The sequence below is a fragment of the Monodelphis domestica genome, chromosome 2 (genome assembly GCF_027887165.1).
Source record: "Monodelphis domestica isolate mMonDom1 chromosome 2, mMonDom1.pri, whole genome shotgun sequence".
Taxonomy (NCBI): domain Eukaryota; kingdom Metazoa; phylum Chordata; class Mammalia; order Didelphimorphia; family Didelphidae; genus Monodelphis; species Monodelphis domestica.
The window spans coordinates 362,978,727-362,997,952 of record NC_077228.1 but is presented as its reverse complement, the minus strand read 5'-3'; the positions used below and the strand labels follow the sequence as shown (position 1 = coordinate 362,997,952).

The window sequence follows — 19,226 nt, the reverse complement described above, 5'->3', positions numbered from 1 at the left end:
CACAGAATCTTTCTGGGCTTCTATTTTCTCATCATAAGAATGAAGGAGGGAGACTAAAAAGGTTACTATGGTCTCTTTTAGATCTCAACAACCAGGATTTCCCTTTATAACCTTCCTTCTTCTTATCTTTCATTCTGTCTCATCTCTCTTATGTAGATATAGGAATTTAGCATTTTTTTAAGGAAAAAAGGGAAGAAACTTGACAGTCCAATGGAGAAAAAAGAAAAGCAGAGAGAGAAACAGAGACAGATATATATTATTTGTCCTTCATTTTGAAGCAAGCCAGTGACCTCTTGAGGTGATGTGTTGACGGGAAGGACATTAGATTTAAGTAAGGCAGACTTGCTCAGTCATCAACCTCTCTCCCCCAGAGCCACCAAAGTCCAGAGGAAAGATACAAGTCAGCATAAATGGAGATGTCCCAGGATGCAGGGGAAGACCTTGGCTTCTTCCATTCCTGACCAAGCCATAGGTGCTCCACAGTGCCAGCATCAGCTCCCTTCAGAGTCGCTGAAAGAAATTGTTCTTATTCACCCATTCTGCTGGGGGAAGTTTCACATGCCTGGAGTGGACATCCCCTAAATCACTGACAGGTCTGAGATCTGTCAGTTACCCTCATCCTCATTTAGTCCTACTGTGGAGATGGTTTTACTGGGGGTGGCTGCTGCTCCTGCTACAGCTTCTTGGAGCCACAGGTGAGAGGCAGATAGGAGAGAGAAATGAAAAGAAATGGTGGGACTATGAATTTGGGGGAAAGTAGGCAAAGCTTCTAAACTGTTCCAATGTTTGGGGGGTTTCCTACCAAACATATACTTGCCTTTGACCTGTGTTGCATACTTTTGATGGTATGCCTCTGAAAAATAGGGTCATCAGTAAAATGATGCATGTGCTTACAATAAGAGCTGTGTTCATGGAGGACCTGAATTGTATTACTCTGATTTGGAACATGACATTCCTGGAAAGAAGAGATACTGAAGGCCTGAACTGGGGCCATAGTTATGCTGCATGTTACTGAACCAATAGATATTGGGCTAAGTCTAATGGCCTGAATTTGAATCCTGGCTCTGCTCTTTACAACCTGGTGATCATGAGCAAGTCACTTGGCCTCTCTTGGCCTCAGTAAAATTAGAGGATTTGTTTAGATTGGCATCTTAAGTCCCAACTCCTAATCTATAATCCTATGAAGTCTTTCTGCCTCAGCTTCCTTATCAGTAAAATGGGGATCATAATGTTTGCATTACCTATCTCAACACTCAACAGGAATATAAGTGCTAAGTTCTAAGGGTACCAAGATAAAAACAAAAGAATCCTTTCCCTCAAGGCGCTTACATTCTACTGGAGTTTGAAAGTTTGAATTATATATCATAAGATGATGGTGAAGATCAAGCAAGGTCACATGTGAAAATCACTTTTTAGACAGTAATATGCTACTAAAATATAAGCTATTAATATCATACAGATTAATCTTACATGGCACTCAAGTCTTCCTTCTCCTTCATAAAGTTTCACCTCATTTCCTTCCAGGAATAAATGCTATTTGCAGCTTTCTCTGTGAAGAGGTGCCAAGAGATGAAAGTCCTCCTCCCCCCAGCAATTGTGTCTCCTTTTTCATTTAGCTTCCTTTCTCGTTCTCCAGTGCCTCTATGTCCATCAAGCCTAAGAATTCTGTACTTTCTCACTCTCTTCTCAGCCTTGTAACCTCCTGCAGCTAAACCACCTGCTTCCCAAACAAGTAAAGCAGCAGGCACCTCCCACACCAGATGGTTCGCTTTTCTTGCCTTTCCTTGGCAATGATTCACAAACACATTTCCACATGTCCAGAGCAGAGCATGGGTGGAAGCATCCAAAGTCCGAGTATCTGCGTAGGCATAGGTGCTAACAGCGAAAATGGCTTGGAAAACTTTATGTTTTCAAACCCTTCTGCCCTCTTTTATTTTGTCCTGTGATTTATTTGAAAGCAGTAACTTTGTCCTGGAAGCCATTTCCTTCAAACTTCTTCAAAATCTCACAAACTTTTCCCTAACAAGTTCATCCAACAATTCAGTGATGAAGAAGAGATTAAAACCCAGTTTACTAAACCCAAGACCAATATTTGACCCAGACTTCTGCAATCTCATGCTCTATGGTTTTCCAGCCTACTCTAATCCATAATCATTTATGATACTATCAAAGAAGATATTTCAAAAGGAGTAGTTTAAATTGGACATCTATAATTCCTGCTTCCAGGGAAGCAGAGGCTGACAGAGCTTTTGAGTTTGAAGAATAGAAAGGGAGAAGGAAATAAACATATACATAGCACCTTACTATATGCTAGGCACTGGGCTAAGATATTCTTAAATTGCATCTGATGTTTACAACAACCTTGCTAGGTAGATGCTATTATTATCTCCATTTTACATTTGAGGAAACTGAGGCAAATAGTAGTTAAGAAGCTTGCCCATGATCAAACAGCTTATAACTATCTGATACAAGATCCGAACTCAACAGGATTTCTTGACTTTAGTCTCAGGGTTCTACCCAAAGAGTCAACTATCTTCTAATTCTTGGGAGCTCTGAGTTGCAATGGGCTAATCCATTCGGGCATTCAGTGCTAAATCTAGCATAAATATAATGATTTCCAAAAAAGCGAGAGGCCAGACACAGGATTGCCTAAGAGGAACAAATGATCCCAAGTCAAATTCCTCATGTTGCCTAATAGTGGGATTGGGGCTACAAGAAGCCACTGCATCTCCAACCTGGGAAGAGTAGAGAGTCACTCTTTTTTTTAATAGTGTTTTATAATAGATATTTGTGTATACCCTTCACAAAACTGTAAGGTCCCTGTGGGAGGATTAATATCTTATATATCTTTGTATCTCTCTCAGAACCTAGGACAATGTCCTTCATAAGTCTGTGCCTTATAGCACAGTAATTTGTGAATCTAGCTTCAAAACAGTCAAAAAGAATTATATGTTAGGAATGAAATTCTTTTGTATTGGTGACATTAGACTTATAACCTTTTGAAAGGGATTAAGTTTTTCAAATAAAATGTAGTGATTCTTTAAAAAAAAAAAGGAAAAAATTATTTGGTGATTTATTTTAAACTCCTAAAAATTTCAGAAGAAATTATTCTACAAAAAAAATGTTGAATTGTATTAACTAAAAAAAAAATCCTGATCATTAAACACTGATTTCTTCCCCCCACAAAATAATTTTTATACCCTTACCTCCTGTCTTAGAATCAATACTAAGTACTTGCTCCAAATCAGAAGAGCTAGGCAATTAGGGTTGTGACTTGCCCAGGGTCAAAAAGCTAGGAAGTATCCAAGGCCAGACTGGAACTCAGGACTTCTTCTCTCCAGGCCTGGCTCTCTATCCACTGAGTCAACTTTCTGCCCTACTTATAACATAATTTTAAACTGGAAATTGGACAATGAGAACCCAGTCTTTATGAGATAGAAGCTAGAGGCATGATTAACTCGTTCTTTATTTAGCTGTCAAGATGGAGAAAAAATCCTTATAAAAAAGCTCATATTCTCCCATCAGGCATTGCCTTTTTGGTCAACTGCATAGTTAATTTGGAGATTGCAGACTACAGTGTTTCATAATTCACAATTGAAAGGTATCAGCAAAAAAATTTGTGTTGCAAACATTGGTCATTATTGAAAAGATCACAGTCATTAGAAGCACTGTACTATTTCTGAAATGAAAGCTAGACTCGGAGGACAATAGATTTAGAGAGGAAAAAGACCTCAGAGATTATTTAAGCCAATTCCATTTTGCAAGTGAAGAAACAAAGACAGAAAGAGGTTAAAGTAACTCTTGCCCAAGGTCACACAGGTAAAAGTGCAGAGACAAGATTTGAACACAAGTCATAGGATGACAGGTCTAGTGCTGCAAGGGAGCTCAAAGACTATCTGGTACAAACTATTCATTTTACTTGTGAGGAAACTGAGAAATTGAATTCCTTGTTCATGGTCACATAGTTAATATGATTCAAAATCAGTTTTTATACACATGGACTGACTAAAAATTCAGTCCCTTTTCTGCTGACTCATATATATCCCCAATCACTTATTTCTATTCATTTCGTGTTCCAACTCATCAAAGATGTTTAGTCCTATCCTAAATGTATGTACTGTTGAAATAACACATTGAGTTGTTCATTCCAACTACATGTCATAAAGTCTATAGGGACTATTGGTATTTTTCTGCCATTTGCTTTCCCCCCATATAATGCTTATTAATCTCATAAATATTTGTGGATCTTATTAAGAAGACCCTTAAAGTTTAGCACTTAATTCAATTAATTAGCTAGAATTTTTATAGTATGCATTCAAAATAATATTACCCACAAATATTATCCCACTACAGGGACTCCTCCTTTTATTTTGGACCCCATGCAAGTCATCTTTCATGAAAGTGGCAAATCATCATGGTCAATATAAAAATTGCTATTTTATGTGTCTCTTGACATTGATATTAAACAAAGTTATCTCTTGGCTTGCATTTTTCAAGGAATTTTATAGGAAATTTATTTATAGGTAATTTATTATGAGCTTACTAAGTGCATTAGAGTCCACTTCTTGGAATATTTAAGGCTTCATGTTCTCTATTCAATCAAATGTTTTTTTGTACTCAACAAAAAATACAAACAGGATTTTCATAGCCTCTGTACCTTTCAAAAAAGTTGTGACTTTAAAGATATAATCTACTTTAGAGTTAGCAAATGTCTATCTGTTCCCTTCTCATATTTTCATCATGGATGCCATCAGTACCCAAGTAGATCATCATTAATAATTTATGAAGATGGATAAGTACACGGATGAGCCAGGATTCTCTTAATACCTTTTGGGTATTAATGTTGTCTATGAATATTTCTCTATACTTTCAGTATCTTCCTGCCCAGAAATATCTTGCCATAGAGTTCCTCAGTGCTTTCAAAACTGTGTCATCACTGACATAGATTTCCTCAGTTTGTGCTGGGCCTATTTCTAGCAACTCTTCTTGACTTCATATTCATAACGACCATTTCTACTTCTTGGATGGCATTTCAGGGAATGAGTTGTTAAAAGAGTCAAAATTCTCCTCTGTTACTGGGGATGAAAATAGATTACAGTTACTGAAAATGGGTTCCATTTTAGATTTATTTGCTGTGCCCAAGACAATTGCCTTCTCACCCTGGAACATCCCCTAGCTCCTGTGATTCTCTCTTCCTGGAGTATCCTTCTGCTATACATATCCCTTTCTCCCAGTTCCTCCAGAATATCTATTTTGGGGAGGGGACCAGGCCAGTCATTCTTCATTCTCCTCCTTGTTTTCCTTCCAACTCTCTGGAATTCACCATCATACTGTTTGATGGTGCTTCATCCTCACCACTTTTCAACTCCCTTTTATTCCTCCTTAGAATGTCTTGAGAGCAAGGGCTTTCTTTAGTTTTGATTGTATTTGTATCCTGAGTGTTTAGCACAGTGCTGGACACTGAGTAAGTGCTTAGTGAGTACTCCTTAACCTGTCTTGCCTTTGGCTTCATCTGTGAGGTATCTTGGGATGATAAAGTTACTTTGAGTATCTTTCTTTAAGTTTTTTTTTTCACTTCAATTGTTTTTGGTTCATTACTAGGGAATATAAATAGGCAGTTTTCAAATGAAGAAATTCAATTTAACAATAACCATATGAAAAATGCTCTAAATCAGAAATAATCAACTAACATTTATTAAGTGCCTACTATGAGTCAGACACCATGCTAAGCACTGGAGATGCAGAAAGAGGCCAAAGATAACTCCTGCTCTTAAGGAGTTTATATTCTAATTTGAGAAATTAAAATTAAAGCAATTTTGAAACACTACCTCATATTCACCAAACTGGCAAAGATGACAAGATAGGAAAAATGAAATATATTGGAAAGCCCGTGGGAAAATTCATACATTAATATGCTGTGGGTAGAGCTATAATTTGGTCTAACCATTTTGAAAAGTAATTTGGAACTATGCCTGAACTTTGAAGGGAAAAGTCACAAGAGGGAGGACTTTAGCAGAGAAAAAATAGGTTTAGGATTACAAAATAAATTTTGCTATTGCTGTTCAGTTGCATCTGACTCTTCGTGACCATATTTGGGGTTTTCTTGGCAAAGATACTAGAGTGGTTCATCATTTCCTTCTTCAGCTCATTTTTTACAATTGTGAAAACTGAGGTAAACAAAATTTAGTGACTTGTCTAGGGACATACATCTAGTAAGAGTCTGAGGTTCAATTTGAACTCAGGTCATTATGACTCAAGGTCTGACACTTTATCCACTGTACCACCCAGCTGCCCCAAACAACAATCTCTAGTTTAAAAAAAAAACAAAGACTAATTAATTTTGCAATTGAATGACTTTGAGCTTGAGTCACTATTCTCTAGTGAGTCACTATTCTCTAGTAAATGTGGATGAGAATTTCAAAGATCAGTATCATATTTTTGCATAATTATCCTCCTCTTTTTTCCTCCTCCTCCCCCCCAAACTAGAGTGGAAAACATTATGAGGAGAAGAAATTATGTAATTCATATTTTTTTATGGAAGATCCTCCCTAAAGTGAGCTCAATGACAGATCCTTACTTGCCTGCATCTAATAGGTAAGAAACTCCTGTTAGAATGTAATGCATTTTCTATGTTTAAATTCAAAAGGCTCATGATTAATTATGCCCAAATATGGGGACAGGAGCAACCCTCCATAAGAAGCTAGCCTTTGAGTACTTAAAACCACCTCAAGTGGATGGTTGGTTTGTCAACTATGAAAATAACTTGCTTTGAGGAACAGAAAGTTAATTGTTGGAAACCACTGCTGAGTCCAAAGAAGTTTTGCAGAAGAATTGGAGAGGAGAGTCAATGTTGAAATCAATAGTCTGTTTTGATCAGTATATTTAAGAGAAAATTATATAATTTAATAGAAGATAACCAGAGCGTATAGAAGGGAAAACAAGGGCAACAAGAGAAGGGTACTAGGGTATGCTGCCAACTTTGCTTTTTTTTAAACCCTTACCTTCCATCTTGGAATCAATACTGTGTATTGGTTCCAAGGCAGAAGAGTGGTAAGGGCTAGACAATGGGGGTCAAGTGACTTGCCCAGGGTCACACAGTTGGGAAGTGTCTGAAGCCAGATTTGAACCCAGGACCTCCCAACTCTGGGCCTGACTCTCAATCCACTGAGCTACCCAGCTGCCACCCCCAACTTCACTTTCATGCCTTCACTGGATCTGGAACTGACCCCTCCTCCAAAGCATAAAGCAGAAAAAGCAGAAAAAGATATTACCACTACCCAAAATCTCTGGCCAATCTGCTTCAATGGGTCCTAGATTCCCAATGAGCCTTGGTCCATTTCACAAGTGGTAGCCAGAAGACCCAGCTAACCACATGGTTGGTCCAAACAAATTATGACTAGCCAAGCAGTGGGCTTGAGTTCTGGAAGAACAGAAACCAAAGACCCTGAGTTCCTGGATTCCCAGCCCAACTTGGTCCCTGCTGCACCAGAGATGACTTACATAGATAAGGGTCAGGATACCTCACCAGTGAAATAGCTTCTTCCATAAGCAAAAAATGGCAAGAGAGCCAGCCTGCTTCATGAGCTTGTCTTTTAAGTTCAGTCTAAACCCTTCCCCTAAGATTTTCTAATTAGTCAGGATTTCCTATCAGTCCAACAGGTTATCACATCCTTTGACTTCCACTAGTCAAGAATCTCACCTGCCATGATGGCATATTAAGACACATGACTCTGTGACACCCCATTAGATATGCTTTCTGGGATTGGGTTGGGGTTCCCTAAAAATTTAATTTTCAGATCAGAGAAGGGTTACAGCTAGAGACTCAAGCAAGATGGATTTTCAGACCATAGCAGGATAAGGGAGTCCACAATAGTCTTGTGAGAAACTGCTTCCAGGATCTGCACATTGTTATACTAAGATCACACTAGGACTCCTGAGTATACATTAATTCCCTGCCTAAGGGCAGTTAATGATAGTTCTGGAATTGGGACAGTCGTGGTATTAGAGTAACCCAGGAAACAAAAATAATTCTAAAAAACAAAGGGTTCTTGCTTAGGTTCAGCTAGTTGATTTTCCAGCTCCAGGGAAGATTCTAATTCAAATCTCCCTGACCTCAAGGCCTGCACTTTATCCACTCTTCCCTTGTAAACCTTCAGAATTGGAGAAAAATGGAGTCAAGAGAAGAAGATTTGAAGGGGAAGGGAATGAAATGAGAAAGAGTATAGACAGCTTTACAGATGGAGAAAATCTAGGCCAGAAAAATGAAACCTTTTTCAAGATTAAAACAGTCATACACATCTTTCTTTTCTTCTTTTAAGCAAAATGGCCAAAGATGATATACTGGCAAAAAAATTATACTTTTACCCATAGACTTAAATAGCAGGCAACATCTCTTTTGATGGCAACCTTAGGGGAAAGTCGGCTAGAGCTCCCTTTGAAAGAGTATAATTAAAGACTATAGTTTTTATCTGTTTCTTATTAATCCCATTTTTAGTCCCTTGGTAGCACTTGAAATTCTTAGTTTCCTGTTTGCCCAGGCAGCTTCTGCCAGAGAGTTCGGACAACTCACACTGTGCAGTTAGGCCACCTTACTCAATACTCCTCTTTGCATCTTCTTTTGAAGTAAAGAAACACACCAGGGGAGATAGGGCCATTTCTTGGGAGATTTTAAGGCATTTAAGCACTAGGTAAGAAGAATAAATTGGTAATCCTGGAAATGTATACTGTCAGTCTTTTGGGGGGGAATTAAAAATCTAGGAACTCTCAACAATTGGATTCAAATTGATTGACTACACAAAATTTGACCTTCCAAGGTTTTTAATAAGTGTACAGTATTTAATTTTGGTAAAATTTTTATTTTGCTTATAAATAAATATCATTTCACTAGAGAAGTGTCTAAAGTGGGTCTTTTACCTGGAGATTCCTGATTCCAATTTCAGTTCCCTGTCTATAACACCAATAGTTACTAGACTGGAAGCTATCTTAAGAGGCAAAGTAATTTCTCTATTTGTTTCCAAAGAATATGATATAGTGGAAAGAGCACTAGGCTAGGAGACCTAGCAACCTAGATCTGAGTCCTGGATCCATCACCTCTCCAACTATGTGACTTTAAACATAACTACACATAATCTCTATGCCTCAGTAGCCTTCTCTCTAAAATGAGGATGATAACTGCCCTACCTCATGGGTTACTTGTAAGTATCAAATAAGATCAAATAAAAGTGCTTTGTAAACTGTAGAACACTATATCAATTTAATATATTAAGTTAAAATTCTGCAGAGATTCATAACCTTTACCCATAGGAAACCATCAGAACTCAAACTCTAAGACATAAATCTCAAGGAAATGGAGATTTCTGTGCCTAACTTTACTCCAGTGTCCCTCAAGTGTAAAGTTTCCCCCACCTCAATTTGTGACAAACCTTTGAAACACACTTTCATCTTCTGATGGAAAAGGACTAATCAAAATTATGTTATCAAATCTATTACTTTCCACTCTTCCAATTTCCTCCATTTGTACCTTTTCTTTTCCAAGCTAAATAACTCCAATGCCTATACCATTTCTCAAAGAACCTGTGCCAACCCACTCCCAACAATTTTAATCTTCCCCCAAATTCTCTACATTCATTCTGAGTTGTATCCATTTACTTAAATCTCTGATTATATATATAAATATTTTACTATATAAATACTTATTTATCATTAAGCATGATGGAAATATAGCCTTTTAATTCCTTCTACATGCTGAGTTCCATCATATTCATTTTGTCTTCATTCATTCAATAAACTTTTATTAAAGGCCTAATATGTGTGAAGCAATGTGTTAGGCACTTAAATGAAGATGGCAAGAAATATAAATATAGAGTATATATATAAATATATATATGTATATATAAATATAAAGACATATAAAACATTGACACTGCCTTCAAGGATCTAACAAACTACTAATAAAGGTAATTAAGGCATCTATCAAAATAATTACAATACATGATAGTGTGTGCTAAGTACTCTAAGCATATATATCACAGGTTCAGAAGAGTGAGATGTGGCATATCTGTGTAGGTTCTATTCTATCTTAGCAAGCCAGATAGAAAAGGGGTGAAATGGAATTTCCATCATTTGTTACTGAATTTTATATATGCCATATCTCTTTTAGGGTAGGGGTCCTAGAAGCTTTGGTATTCTTAGACACATATCTCCTTGGAAGCTGACTCCTACAAAATAAGTAAATACTTCTTCTCAAGAAAGAAAGGTATTAAAGGAGAATTACCAACATATGGATTATTAGTAAAACTTTCTAGCTAACATACAAACATAAAAATTTAGTATTAAGAGAATTTTTATTAATTGTGTCACATAAAGCTACCAAAGAGGATTCCTAAATAATGACTAAATCTATATCAATAGTTCTAAAAAACATAATTATTCCTGGAAAGGAGGTGGCTAAGTTGACTTCAGTCTGCATACCTGGATTCAAGGTCATATTGGCTTCCCAACTCATTGGAAAGAGACAAAGATCTCTTTGAGCCAGGTCTCCATCCAAGCTCAACATAACTCTAGGTGACTACAGCAAGGGGATAAAAATTATGGTCAGACAATAATACCTTTTCTTGGCTAGCCAGAAGAGAAGAGTTTTAGAATGAAACCAAGGAACTGTCATTCTACAGACTATCCAGAAGGAAGAGAAGAAAGAAATTAGAGGAGCACCTTGAAGCTGTTCTTTCACTGCCACTTAGAAGAGACAATAAAGGGTAAATGCATACATCCTAGAAGGCCTGACAATCCCAAAGACTCATGATGAAAAATTCCACCTGACCTCTGAGAAAGAGCTTGATGGAGTGTGAATGCATTTTGAAACATACTATATTTCATTTTCTTCTTTTTTTTTCATTTGAGATCTCTTCCACAAAAAGTCTAATATGGGAAAATGTTTTGTATTATTTCACATGGAAAATCTATAACAGATTGCTTACAGTCTCAGGGGGGTGAAAAGCAGTAAAGGGGGGAAGAAAAAGGGAGAGAATGTAGAACTCAAAAATTAAAAATGAATGTTAAAAAATCATTTTTACATTGAAATAGGGAAAAAATAAAATATTATTTAAAAATTGGGTTGACTAATATGGCCTCAACCTCTCAGGTTACTTGTATAATAAGAGTAATAAACCTAGAGACCCCACATTCAGTCTTTTGCTTGCATGTCACAGTTTAAGTTTCATGATCTTTGCCCCTTAAACCTCGTTCCTTATAAGTCTATTTGGAAATTACCCACATTTCACTGGTATAGACTTTTCCTCCAGGGATAATGGGCAATCTTCTTTTAGTACCAATTTGATTCTTTATTCAAAACTCTCCATATATTGCAACCCTGATTAGGGGCTGGGTCTTCCACCAAAATGTGAATAACATTGCATGTCTGAAGTCATCCCACTATATTCTACCCTCAAGACTGTTCTCCATTGGCACCTGTTCTCCTACTTCCCTTGTGAACAGCAATAAAGCTGTATTAACTATTATATCTGTGTGGTGCTGTCACTTTTTATCTAATCCACTCTCTCTCTCTCTCTCTCAAACTACACCTCCCAATTCCTAGAAATTTTGCTCCTCCACCCTTAATGCAACCCAACATTGAATTAGCTTTTGTCTGCCACATCATATTGCTGAGAAGCTTGTCACCCACTAAAGTTGTTAAATCTATTTTATCCAGGACAACTATCAATCCATAATTTCTATCTTTTATATTTGCAAAGCTAAATTTTTGTAGCTAGGAGCAAGACTTCATATTTATCCATACTGAATTTCTTCTTAATAAAATCCAACCCAGTGATCTAGCCTGGCAAAATCTTTGTCATCCACTATTAGCTATTCCATCAAGCTTTGTGTCATCTACAAATTTGATGAGTGTTCCATCTCTGGTTTGGTGAGTCACACTGGGCCAAAACACAGACTACTAAGGTATTCCACAGAGATATTCCTCCTGCCATGTTGAAAAAATCTAACACCAACAAATAGTCTTTGAGTCTGGTCAGCCAACCAACCACTAATGCATATCACCCTATCTTCTCCACAAGAATTGTATGAGATATTTTATCAAAGACATTGCTAAAATATAGATAAAGTATATCTATAGCATTTTCCTTATATATTAGTCTAGTAAAATAGTCAAAGAAGAAATGAGATTTGGCTGATACAACCTACTGTGGATAAAGTCACATGTGACCTTAGTAATCACTATTTTCCCTTTCTATTTGTTTGTCAGCCACTTCTAATAATTATCGTAGAATTGTCCCAGAATTCAAAAACAAGTTCACTGGCCTACATATAGTTACCAAACTTTGTTCTCTTTCCTTTTTTGAATATAAGAATATTTGTCCTTTTTTGATCTTTTGGAATCTCTACCATTTTCCATGATTTTTCAAATATCTGTGACAGTGACCCAGTAATTATATTCACCAGTTCCTTCAAGACCATAGAACATTAATTCATCAAGGACCACTAGATGCTCTTATATGATCGACTTGCTTCTCTTCAGTATTAGTAATTTTTCCTCTGTAATTTACACCATAAAGATCATTCTCTTTTGCAGAGAAAACAGCAACAAAAATAAGCATCTCTGGTGTGTCTTTGCTACCATAATGGCAAACAAAAGTCCTGTCCCTTCTTTACTTCTTTGATCTTTTTTAAACTCAATTGAGCTTTAAAAAAAGGAAACCAAAATCTTTTTTTTGTTTGTTATTTATGGCTTCTTTCTGAGCTTTTGCATTCCTGAGACTATTTTTCAGGACTGAACTATGATCATATTAATCTTCTATTACATGGCCTTTCATTGATCTTCCACACATTCGTTAACTCGTTTAGTCATTTAAGCTCCTTCAGCCTCAGTTTCCTCATCTATGAAATAAAAGAATCTACCAAAAAGGGATTTTGTATAGGTAAAATGATATTAAATGGGATATCAAAGTTAAAGCTTCCTATAAAAAATAAAGCACTACATAAATGTTAGTTATTATTATGTCCCTTCCTAGTGGGATCCAAGGCTATATCTCCATCAAAAATCAAATACCAGGGGTGTGGCAGCATCTCTGACCTGGCAGTAAAGGATTCAGCTTAGACCAAAGTGTCTAAACACCATAAATAAACAAAAACTTATTTCCCTGAATCTGGTTCATGTGATTTTCCAGCCTAGCAATTCACATCACCACACCAGTGGGGATACTATACTGTGCAAAATCGAAAACTGTCCCCTCAAAATGGAACCTTCAGGGAAATTTCTTATGCTGGATGAAGCTTGGTTATGAAGTTTACTGCCTCTACTCAAAATCAAACAACTAGAAACTGTCAGTTACCAACACTGATGTTACCAAAGGCAGAGCTGAGGACTCCTTTAAAAAAAAACAACAACTAAAATTTTCCTCATTCTGCCCCAGGATACATATTGTCAGAGAATTCTTCATCCGGAAGAAACTGAGACCCAACAATAGGGGATCTGAATCCAGGTTCTCCATACTATAGCTCTGAGGTTTCATTACATTGTAACAGGCTACTTTCCTTTCTTCTGATAAAAAAAAAATATTCATTTCTTCCTCTGAACTGCTTCAGCAGTTTGTTTATATGACTTATGTCACCACTTAGATAATTGCATAAGAGTAGATTGTATTTATTATACAATATGTATTGTTACATATGTATATATGCTTAAATTTATATTAAAATAAATAAAATATAAATATATAGGTGTGTATACATATATATGAATATTAGGATTAGGGATAAGGATAAATATAGGGACTGAACCTAATTGTATAAGAAACTTCCAGATGAAGAATTTCCTTCTACTAAAGTAGGTCACCAATTTCCCTGCAACTAGAGAATTGCCTGGAGTACAGTGAATGAAGTTACTTGCCCAAGAAAGCAAGGTGGTATAATGGATAGTGCTGTGTCTGGAGTCAGGAAGATCTGAGTTCAAATCTAGCCTCAGATTCTAGCTGTGTTATCCTGGACCAGTCACTTAACCACCATCTGCCTCAGTTAACTAAACTATAAAATGGGAAACATAACACAGAATTGTTGTGAGGATTAAATGAGATAATATTTGTCAAACACAGCACAGTACCTAGCACATTGTAAGCACTTAACCAATATATGTTCACTTTCTTCCCTCCTTCTCTAGTCACATAACCAGGAAATGTTAGAAATGGCTTAAACCTAGGTCTTCTTGACTCTGAGGCCAGTTCTCTATTCACTATGCAAATATATTAATTAAATGAAATGTATCATATTCTATCTGATAATGAAATAATGTAGATCATTTATATAATTTTATATATATATATTACACATTGCACATCATTTTAGTAATGTCACATAAATAGCATAACAAATTATATAGTATGTGATAGTGGATGTAAAAATATCATGTTATATCATGTCATATTATGACATATTACATATTACAATTATTTATGGGCATAGCTTAGTCCTTCTCCAAGATTCAAAATTCCTTAAAGGCAGTGGCTTTGTATTACTCTTCTTTGTATATATTGTATCACATATCACAGCATTTTACACATAATAAGTATTCAATGAATATGTTAGAGGGAAGAAAACATACTTATGGTGCTGAATACATTTCTTATTGTTCCTCACAGAATCTGACCACAAACTGATTTTTATTCAGTCAAATCGTAATAAAGATTACTTAGAAGTAGTGAAACTGAACTGAATCTAAATGAACACATCTTCAATCCATCTTGGCATGCACACTGTGTAGCCAAGGTCAGAACACAATTAGAGTTCTAGAGAAGTCCCCCAAGGGCTGCTTAAAATTACAACATCTCAGAGTGGGAAAGGACCCATGAGGCTATCTAGCCTGAAGTGCACCTCAACAGGAATCTCCTCTACAACACTGCCAACAAAGGACTTATCTAGCCTTTACTTTAAGTTTTCCAGGTATCGGGAACTCTCTTGGTTATGAAGCACCTCATCCCATGCCAGTGTGCAGTGGCTAAATCATCTAACATAAGACATGAAAAAGCCTTTATCTTATACCCCTAGTATTTTATCCTTTATGTATTTGATGTCCATTGCTCAAAAAAGGGGGGGGGGTAAGAGAAGGAAGAAGAATTTTCTCTTTAAAAATTGCAATAATAATGAAGTGATGATTTTTTTTTTATTTTTTCATTTGGTCAGGTTTTTGGTTTTTTTTTGTCTCTACTCTTGGTGAACATAAGGTGACCACTGGATCTGTGTATAGCTTGAATCATGAACTTGTTAGTGTCAATCAGTGATAGATATCTACATATAAAAACACACCCTGTACTAATGTGTTAATGATTCACTCTGCTTAATAAATGCTTTAGACCATCATGAAAATTATCCCAATGATTATAAATTCAGGGGCCCTAAATATATATCTATTACTATCTCTAAAGGAAAAAATACCAAAAAAAAACTCTACTTTTAACTAATAAAAAGTCACCCCTGCTTATGTTTTAATCATTAAATAACTTTGATATATCTATATAGATTTGTTTTTCATTTTTAGTTTATTTCTTTCAATTATTCATATCAAGGTTTCCTTACTCCATCCTAACCACTTCACTTTCACTTAATCATAAAATAAAGCACAAACCAATACACAATCTTAAAAAAAGTATAGAATTCTTTGAATTTAAAGAATATGAGAAAATGTTGCCCTTTCAGCATGATGAAGACCTTTTCTGAAGCTAGTGAAAAAAATCTGGGAGTAGAAGTGAATACAAGAACATAAAAATCTAGCTCATAGTGTGTCTATAAAAAGGGTTAAGGGATAAATCTGAACAAAGATCTAAAAACCACAGATTTTTCCACTTTTGAGTCAAATTAAATTTAACTCATTTACTTGTATATCAAAGATGGGCAGTATAGTAACTCTTTTATTTCCATAAAGGGAGAACACTATGCTCTGAGCACAGTAGGCAATCAAAATGCATATCAACTTACAGACTGATAGATTCTAGGACTCTGAGCCCCAAATGTCTTATTTGAATGCTTGTTTCCCTCTTGGGTTCTGTAACTCCATGTGCATCTCAAGGTTAAGCAAATCAATTAACATTTCTGCACCTCATTTTCGTCATCTGTATAATGGGGATCATAAAACTTGTCTGTTATCTACTCTACAGATGTGCAGTGGATGTTAATTATCTGTAATGTGCCCCAAGTTACTGAAGGAAGGCATTATGTGGAACTGAAGGAATTTGATTAAAAGAACAATATACTGGGGGGGGTGAGAACTAAAGGATCTACGTATTCACCAATTTCTAAAGCTGGATTGTGGGTCAAGGCACTTACCAATAATTTCTGGATTTTGTAAATTATTTAATACAATGAGATGGTGTACTATTCACTACCAATAAATACATGGTGAATAGCTAATGTTCTCTAAAAGCATAACAAATGATTTTGAATGGAAATCTAAGTGTTATTTGCATTGGCTGAGGCTAAAAAATATGGGCCTTCCTATGCAGGGCAGGAATTACAAAAGCAGGCCAGATTATTAGGTTCCAGTATTTCAACTTCAGCAAATGATGAAGTGTGTGTTCGGAGGTAACTGGGGCAGCATTTTCATATTTCCATTTATGTGGTTGTGTGGTAGAGTTCCCTTCGTCCCTTACACTCATGTTTCTTCTTTATCTCCTGCCTTACACTCTTAGATGTCTCTGATTTCATAGTAATTTACTATGATAGAGTTGTCAGTAATTGCCAATATCTTGGTTTATATACTGGAACCCAAACAATGGATGTGACACATCATAAAACATTTAGAATTATGAAATCCTTTTGCTTGGCACGAAATCAGTTAAGATGACATGATGAAGATATTGCACTCTAAGGATATAATTCAGGGAGGTTTAATTTGACCCTGGCATTTACATTATGCAAAATAATCATGATCTATCTTGTATTTATATAGTGTCTTTAAGAAGACTTTAATTACGTTATTTAATTTTTCCTAGATCAATTCAAGAGCAGATTTTATGATGAGAGAAGTTACCTATTTTACCTTAAATACTTCCTCAGGCCAATATCAGAGCTGAATTAGAAGCCAGGTTAATTGGTTCTAATGCAAGGCTATTTTGCCATACATCTTTCACTTAGCTCATAGTAAGTTATTTCATCATTTTTCAGTCATTTCTAACCGTTTGTGACCCTATTTTGGGTTTTCTTGGCAAAAATACTAGAGTGGTTTTTTCTTTCCTTCCCCAGCTCATTTTACAGATGAGGAAACTGAAACAAGCAGTGTTAGGTGACTTGCCCAGAATCACACATCCAGTAAGTGTTTCAGGCTAGATTTGATCTCTGAAGGATAAGTCTTCCTGATGCTAGGTCCAGTACTCATATTGGATCACCTAACTGACAGCACACTGAGTCTGATAAATACTTGTTGATTCATTTATTCATTCAGAAGGTAGTAAGCACCTAATATCTCTGTCACGCAATGCTAAATAATGCAAAGCAACAACAATAATTAGGGTCTGGAAGTGGGAAGATCAAGTTAGGTCTTAGTGATGTTGGAGCAAACAGAAATAAGGGAAAGGGGCAATGGGGGAACCATTGGTCAGTATTGTTTTGCTTTGTTTTTCTATCCCTAGGACTTAGAATGAAATCTTGGACATAGCATATACATAACAAATGTTTGATGTAGTTGATTAGAGAGAGACTCAAGGTTCTCTGTGATTGGGCTCACCTTTACCATAGGTACTTTCCTAGACTTACTATAGCATTTGACAGGATTGAGAACTTCCATCTCCTGGATTTTCATAACATTGTTCTGACCTTCTACTATCTGTCTGTTACTATTTGTCAGTGCCTTTGGGAACTTTGTCTTGGACCTTCTCTATCTACAGTCTCTCTCTTAGTGATCAAACCAGCTCCCATGATTTCAATTATCTTCTCCAGGCAAACAATTCCTAAAATAGCACATTCAATCTTCATCTCTCTCCCAAACATCAATCCCTCATCAATAGTTCTCTTCTGGGCATCTCTACCATAATCAATTCAGATGCAACATGCCCCAAAATAGAATTTAATATCTTTGCCCTGACTCAAACACATCCCTTACCCTAACTTCCCCATTTCTGTCAAGTAGCACCATCCTTCTAGTCACTTGAGTTTAAAAACTGGAATTATTTGTTTTCCCTTACCTTCTATATCCAACCAGTTGTTGTCTTGTTGATTTTTCTACCACATCGGTCCCATTTTTATCCCCTCTACTCAAAAAAAAGCAAAACAACAACAACAACAACAACAACAAACAAACTTTAGTTATACCCTAATCATCTTTCAAGTGAGCTATTAAAAGCCTTCTAATTGTTCTTCCCACCTCCAGGCATTTTTCTCCCTAATCTACCCTTCACAAAATTTTCAAAGTTATATTCTTGACACACATACCTGATCATGTTTTCCCCCTATGAGAAACTTCAAAATTTCTCTATTCCCTCTAGGATAAAAATACCAACTATTCTCTTTGGCATTTAAAGTTCTCCACAAGGTTACTCCTATCAATATATCCTGATTACACATTACTCCCCTGGATGGATGGATGGATAAGCTTTTATTAAGAACTTACTATGTGTCAAATCCTGAGGATTAATAATGACTTATTCAAGGTCACACAGGTACTAAGCAGCAGAACCAGGGTTTAACTCCAGGTCTCTGATTCAAATCTGGTGCTCTTTCTACTGTACTCTGCTGCCTTCATTTTTATATTTTTTTTTATTTTTTGTATCAATAGCTAATTCAAATACTTCAGTTAGAGTTATTTGTACCTCATATTTCTTGTTTTTATAATTGATTATTATTAGGTCTGTATCTTTCCATTAATAAATTGATGGAATAACTTTATATTAACAACTCATTTGGAAATGGCTGTTCCACCAATAACCTGTTGACTCCTAGCTAGTAAGATATAAACATATTATTTTTGTAATGTCATTTGGTAATCTCTGTCAGAAATTTAATTCAATGTCAAGTTATTGTCTTTCAGTAGAATTTAAGTTCCTTGAGAACAAGAATATTTCAGTTCTGGCTCCATATCCCCATAACCCAGCATAGTAAGTACAAAAATAATTTACATCCATCTATTTTACCAGAACTTTGATTTTATTAGGCTATAGAACTCCCAATGAGGAAATTCCCTCTACCAATACACATGAGCATTCACTATACAACTTAATCTTAGAGCATTG

General features: G+C 36.0%; 1 long non-coding RNA gene across 1 annotated transcript in view; it reads left to right on the top strand.

Annotated features, from left to right (window-relative positions):
* Window positions 1-463: 463 nt before the first annotated feature.
* LOC107651463 (uncharacterized) overlaps window positions 464-19,226 on the top strand; it is a 60,233-nt gene continuing 41,470 nt past the window's right edge. The window contains exons 1-2 of the long non-coding RNA XR_001628402.2: window positions 464-695; window positions 6,487-6,594. This is a non-coding gene — a long non-coding RNA (uncharacterized LOC107651463). The remainder of the gene's footprint in view (window positions 696-6,486; window positions 6,595-19,226) is intronic.